This window comes from Lotus japonicus, chromosome 3, assembly GCF_012489685.1.
Source record: "Lotus japonicus ecotype B-129 chromosome 3, LjGifu_v1.2".
Lineage (NCBI taxonomy): Eukaryota > Viridiplantae > Streptophyta > Magnoliopsida > Fabales > Fabaceae > Lotus > Lotus japonicus.
In genome coordinates, this window is record NC_080043.1 from 23,172,665 (window position 1) to 23,178,821 (window position 6,157).

Consider the following 6,157-nt stretch of genomic DNA (forward strand, 5'->3'; position numbering starts at 1 on the left):
ACATCTTGAGGCGTGTTAGAAATATAATATAAAACAATTCATGTGGCATTTACCGATAGATTAAGTTTTTGAGATAATTGGTTTCTCAACATGATACCAGAGCCTATACTTTAGTCGTTTAGTGGAGACCACCTGTGTGTGAGCTACCCGCAAATGTTCATTCATGCAAGTTTCACGCTCCAGATGTCCAACTCTGAGCGTGAGGGTGTGTGTTGAGAAGGCCCATATTGACTAGAGAGATGACCAAGATAGAATTATGTATGAGAAGATAATCCTCAACTCTGTAGCTAGCTTTTGAGCTGAGTTTAGGCCTCCCAAATTTTAATACTCACTTTGCTAATTTATTATTAAAAGCTTATGTTCACTTTTTTCATCATGAATAGAAACTGAATAGAATTATTATCATTATTATTACTACTATCAATCAAGCATGCTAATATATAGCTGGTAGTAATATCTTTCAATTGCGAATTTTGAAAATTCCAAGTTTGCATTTTGTTATAGGGCTAATCTTTAAATTGTCTGTCTCTGACTTCTCCTTGATTGCCCGCATGTTGTGCAAATTTGGGTGCATTTGAATCATATTAATTTCGATGACTTGTACAATTTAGAAAACTAATTGCATGTTTGATTGAGCTTCTGGTTCCTCATAGTCATTTTGAAACCTAGATGCTACTCACATAAGCTTCTCCATAGAAATGATTTTGGCTTTAGAATTAATTGTAGAAAGATTTCTAGACATGCACTAAATTAGAAATGACTGTTGCTGGACTGCAAATGCGGCTGTGCTAGAATCTACTTTCCTGATGGATTCCCATTCTCAGTCATCAGGGAGGCAAGGGGATGGAGGGCGGGGAGGCACCCGATATCATCTTCCCTATTGCAAATGTGGCACGAGATTGAGGATGAGCAGGTGGTGAGACAAGTTCAAGGAAGACCTGGTGAGGTTTAAGTTCAACAACGGAGTGATGGGTTGGTTGCATTTGCGGACCTCTCACAGGAAAATATGCCAGAGAGCGCTCTGATAGAAGGGCATATCACAGAAGATGCAGTTTTGGGTGAGAATGAATATTAAACATGGTCACAGTCACAAAGTCAGGGTGAGTCTCATGATGAACTAGAGGATTTGAACAATTCTAGCAGTGAAAACTCCTCTGATATTGGTGAAGTTGAAAGGGAAAGAGTGAGGGCAAGTTTTCAGGGAATGGATGAGTAGTGGTTCTGGGATCATGCATAAAATATTTCTCGTGGAAATAATTGTTCAAGGGGAGAATGGCTTGGGGAAACTGAGCAGGAAAGAGTGAGTAGCATAAGGGAACTGGCACAAATGAGTAGCCAACAGCAAGGTGCTTCTTTGGGGGAAAATGGGGAAGAACAATTTGCTGAATCTGCTACCCAAGTTCATGTTCGTGATGGATTTGTTCTCAATCAGAACGAAGGTCAAACTGAGCAATCACGGAGAGGAATTCGTAGATTACGTGGTCGACAGGTTCTGCTTGATATGCTTAAAAAGGCTGAGATGGAAAGGCAAAGAGAAGTTCGGGAGTTGTTAGACCATCGAGCTGTATCTCATTTCCCCCATCGCAATCGCATTCAGGTTTGTCCACTAAATGATTGATATCTTTTGAATTGCATTTCTTTTCTTTTTCTGTACCATGTGTATAAAGTGTGGACCGTGGACGTTGGGCCACTTTTTCTATTTAATGAGTAAAATATTTGCTTTCTTGAGTTAGAGTGTTGGAAGGCATCCGTGAGTGAACACTATTTATTTTTATGCTCAAATTGTAGGGGAACTTGAAGTGAAACAATTTCATTGTAGGCATTGTGAAAGGAGAAAAGAGAATGCAGTCTACACTATAGAATAGCAAAAACTAGAATTTGAAGAGCATATAATTTAGGAAAAAGATGAAGGAAACAGAAAACATGATGAGGGTCTGTTTGTTTGTGCTCTTATTAATAAAATAAAGTTTACATTTTTTATAATAATTATATGTAAAAAACCTTGAAAAAATCTGTTTTAGTCTCAAGCTAAAAGTAATAGCTTCTGAAAAGAAAAGCTCTAAAAAATGCTATCCCTTAAAGTCGCTTTATTTCAAAGTTGAAACAAACTCATCCCAAAACTGAATCCATAAACAAAGAATTTAAGATCTAGGACTTAATTTGAATCTGAGCTTTTCTCTTGCAATTGATGATTGTTTGTTAAAAATATTTTCAGGCCTTGCTTAGAGGCAGGTTCTTGAGAAATGATGGATCGGTTGATACTAACAGGTCCACTTCCTTTGCAGAAAGTGAATTAGGCTTATTGAGACAGAAACAGACTGTTTCAGGTCTAAGGTATGCAGTTCATATTTCCAGTAAGTGTAGAAGAAACTAAGTTTTATTTTTATGTTAAATTATCTGGATTTCTTTCTTTCACTTTCAACTTCTCTATTTGGTGATTTTTTTTGTTTTCCTCATTTTCTTGCGTTCCCTTAATTGGTCTAGCAACTTCTGCTGACTTTCTCTTCTATCTCAGATCCATATAGCTGACTTGCTCTGAGATTCTGCTAATTTGTCCCTCTTTTGAATATCTAATGACTTCATTCCTGGTTATATATCCTTTACACTTTCTAGCCTAAAAATACTGAGGGCAGACTGGTACACATCTCTGGTATTTGTTCAAACATGTGGCCACTTTAACTTGATGCAACAAAAAGAAATTACTTTTGTTATTATAAGCGTATTTTTGCTGAATGAGACTGTAAAACAAGAATGTTGTAATACAGTAATACAATATCAGTGTAATTTACCATTTACAAACACAATTACATCTCTTCTAAATAAGATGGTAAATTGAAATGAAGTATCTGATTCATTTTAATTTTAATTTTAATGGTATGTTTTTTGCAAATATGATAATTTGATTTTCATGATTTCCATGTGTTTTTTCATTTCTTGAAAGCAAGGTTTATTTGTTTAAATTGAAAAAAAAAGTCATGATACAATTGCATGAAGTATATGTTTTTATAGGATGCTTTTTGTTGGGAAATGTCAGATTGATGGTTTAAGTTAACCACTGCTTGAGGACCATCTTGAAATTAATCTTGTATCAAATGGTCCAAAGTGTTGAAATAATCTTCTTTACCTTATTTCCACTTAATCTAATTGAAGTGTAACTATTCCTTGTTGCTTTAGCTTTACTGCATAAAACTAATTGTCCTTTTTCCTTCCTTCTTTAAAATTGTTTTAAGCATCTGCTTTATGCCTGTGATGTTAACTTGTCTTCTGAACAGGGAAGGGTTCTTTTTTAAAAAGGACAATTTTGGTTGCAGTGAAGCAACCAGCAACCAATCTGATACCTCATCTGACGATGCTGTTGATGTTAATACAATTGAGCAAACTGAAGCTTCCACTTCACAAGTGGTCCCCACTATACATTCTGAACAATCAGAGCCTAATAACAGGGGAAGTGATAGATTTGGGATATCAGGTGGTCAAATTTGTTCACAAGAAACCACCTGTGAATATTTAGATGGGCAAAACACTACTACTCATGTAGAAACAAAAGAGTGGGAATCGTCTTCCTGTACCAGGTTTGAACTTAGAGATGAGACTAGACAAAATGTTGGTATGATGTCAACTGAAGATACTGTTAATGACCTTACCGAGAATAGCTTGCAAATTGCAGTTATGGATCATAGCGATATGCTGGAACTAATTGAGGTGCATACAGAGCAATCTCAGCTGGGTGATATAGCTGGTGATGAAAGCAATCTATCAAATCACAACAATCTTGTAGAGGGAAATATTGTTGATGATGCAGATTTAATCGAATCTGTTGCGACGGAAAGAGAGCAACAAGAAGTTATTGGTGAAATTGAAGAAAGTGACTTGCATCAAACTAACGTTGAATGGAGAGATAGCACCCAGGAAAGTGTGGATGATAACCATCATAGTAGCACATCAAATGAATGGCCCCAGAACATCCTGGAAAATGAAGATGGAGAAAATTCTCGTTTGCAAGAGCAAGAAGCCTCTGAAGTGTGGCAAGAAGATGGTGACTTTCAAGAGGCGGTGGAAATTTGGTTGGGTGGACCTTCTGATAATGAAGTAGCTCCCGTTGGTAGAATTCACGGATTTTATTTTCCAGAAGATGACAATGTGTACAGTGTTGAACTCAGGGAGCTGCTAAGTAGGTATGCAGATATTAATGGAGAGTTTCGGAAAATCTCTTTTTTTTTAAATGGAATGAAAAGTAATTTAGAATAAATAGTTATGTTTCTTTTGCAGGAGAAGTGTCTCAAACCTCCTACGCAGCAGTTTTCGTGAAAGTCTTGACCAGTTGATACAGTCATATGTTGAAAGGCAAGGTCATGCTCATGTCGAATGGGAGCTGCAAGAAACATCACCTTCTTCTCCATTGGCAGAACGAAACATGGAGCAGCGGAGTAGGGATAGTCTCGTTGGTTCAGAGGCTCCTGTTAATACTCCACTTGATCTGCCCTTGCCACCAACACCTCCTCCTCAGCCTTTGTGGGATCGGCAATCACGTCATGATACCTGGTCACAGAGTGACATGAATAGTCAGCGCCTGGGAATTGTGCGTTCACTTGCAGGACATAACTGCTTTTCTTTAGTTGATGTACTCCACAGTCTTGACAATAGTGTCCATTTTTTAAGATTTGGATTCTCTGCTGTCAGGAAAATCCTAAATTCATGCTACTAGGAATTCGAGTTGTTTGATCAAATTCGGACAACTCAGATATTCCTTCAAAATCAGACCGCTAAATTGAACTCGAAATCGTCTGATTTTGATTGAAATTTTCTGACCGCAGACAATCCAAATCTTAACTTCTTCCACCTTTTTAAGATTTGGAATCACTGTAGTCAGGAAAATCCTAAATTCACATATTCAAGGAATTTGAGTCGTTTGATCATAATCAGACAACTCGATGTTCCTTCAAAACCGAACAGCTAAATTGAACTTGAAATCATCGGATTTTGATTGAATTTTTCCTTCTGCAGAGACTCCATATCCTCACTTCTTCCACCTTATAACCCCTGCTATATTTGATTAAGATTCTGATTTGATTTTTTTGGCAGGAATGGGATACTATTAATGACTTGAGGATTGACATGGTTAGGCTACATCAAAGGATGAATAATATGCAGAGAATGATGGAGACTTGTATGGATATGCAGATTGAGTTACAACGCTCAATAAGACAAGAAGTCTCTGCAGCCCTCAATCGCTCAACTGGTTCATCAGGTCTGCAATATTCTTGTCTCTTTATATCCTGTTTCCACAGCCTTTGTCTACCTGACCTTAGATGTTAATCTTAAGAAAATTAACTTTATGGATACTCTTAAATGACCGCGTTGAGTTCTTCACAGGAAGCCCCCATGATTCATCATCGGAAGATAAATCTAAATGGGAGTGTGTCAGGAAAGGGCTTTGCTGTATATGCTGCGAAAGTAATATTGATTCATTGTTGTATAGGTACTATTCAGTATCTCTTTTGAGTCATCAGTCACTAGTTTGTTTCTGATGTGAATCGCTTACATGTCATTGTACCTGTCCTGCAGATGTGGACACATGTGCACATGTTCAAAATGTGCCAGTGATTTGCTCCAAAGTAAAAGAAAGTGTCCAATGTGTCAAGCACCTGTGGTGGAAGTTATACGTGCTTATTCTATACAATAGTTTTTTGCAAATTTTGTTATTAAAGGGTCACTGGATCCTAACAAGTTTATCTCGGGACGTTTCCAGGTATATTTTTTTTCTTTTTATATATTTCTTTTGCTGTTTCATGCGGTGAATACTGTATTTATGTTGAGTGCATCAATGGAACACTTGCTGTTTCTTTTTTGGCCATGATTCTGAAGAGAGTGAAAAGTGTTATAAGTTCAGTTTGGGAGTTTGAGAATCCTTTTTAGTCTTTCTCATGTAGAATTGCATATTAGCATTTATCTGTTTTGAGCGTATACCTTGGGTTTCTTATGACATGTTTGGATCAACTCTCATTCATTGGAATACAAGTTTCTCCCCATAATTGATTTTAGGCGGTTTTCCAAACAAGGACTTAGTGATCTGTGGTGTCGTACTGATAAGTGGTAAACAGCACATTTTACTCCAGGAAGTGATGGTTAATGTACTCGTGGGTCATATACTATCTGG

The 6,157-nt window shown here is 37.2% G+C and overlaps 1 pseudogene; it reads left to right on the plus strand.

Annotated features, from left to right (window-relative positions):
• Nucleotides 1-756: 756 nt before the first annotated feature.
• LOC130747486 (uncharacterized) lies at nt 757-5,908 on the plus strand (annotated as a pseudogene).
• The last annotated feature ends 249 nt before the right edge of the window (nt 5,909-6,157 follow it).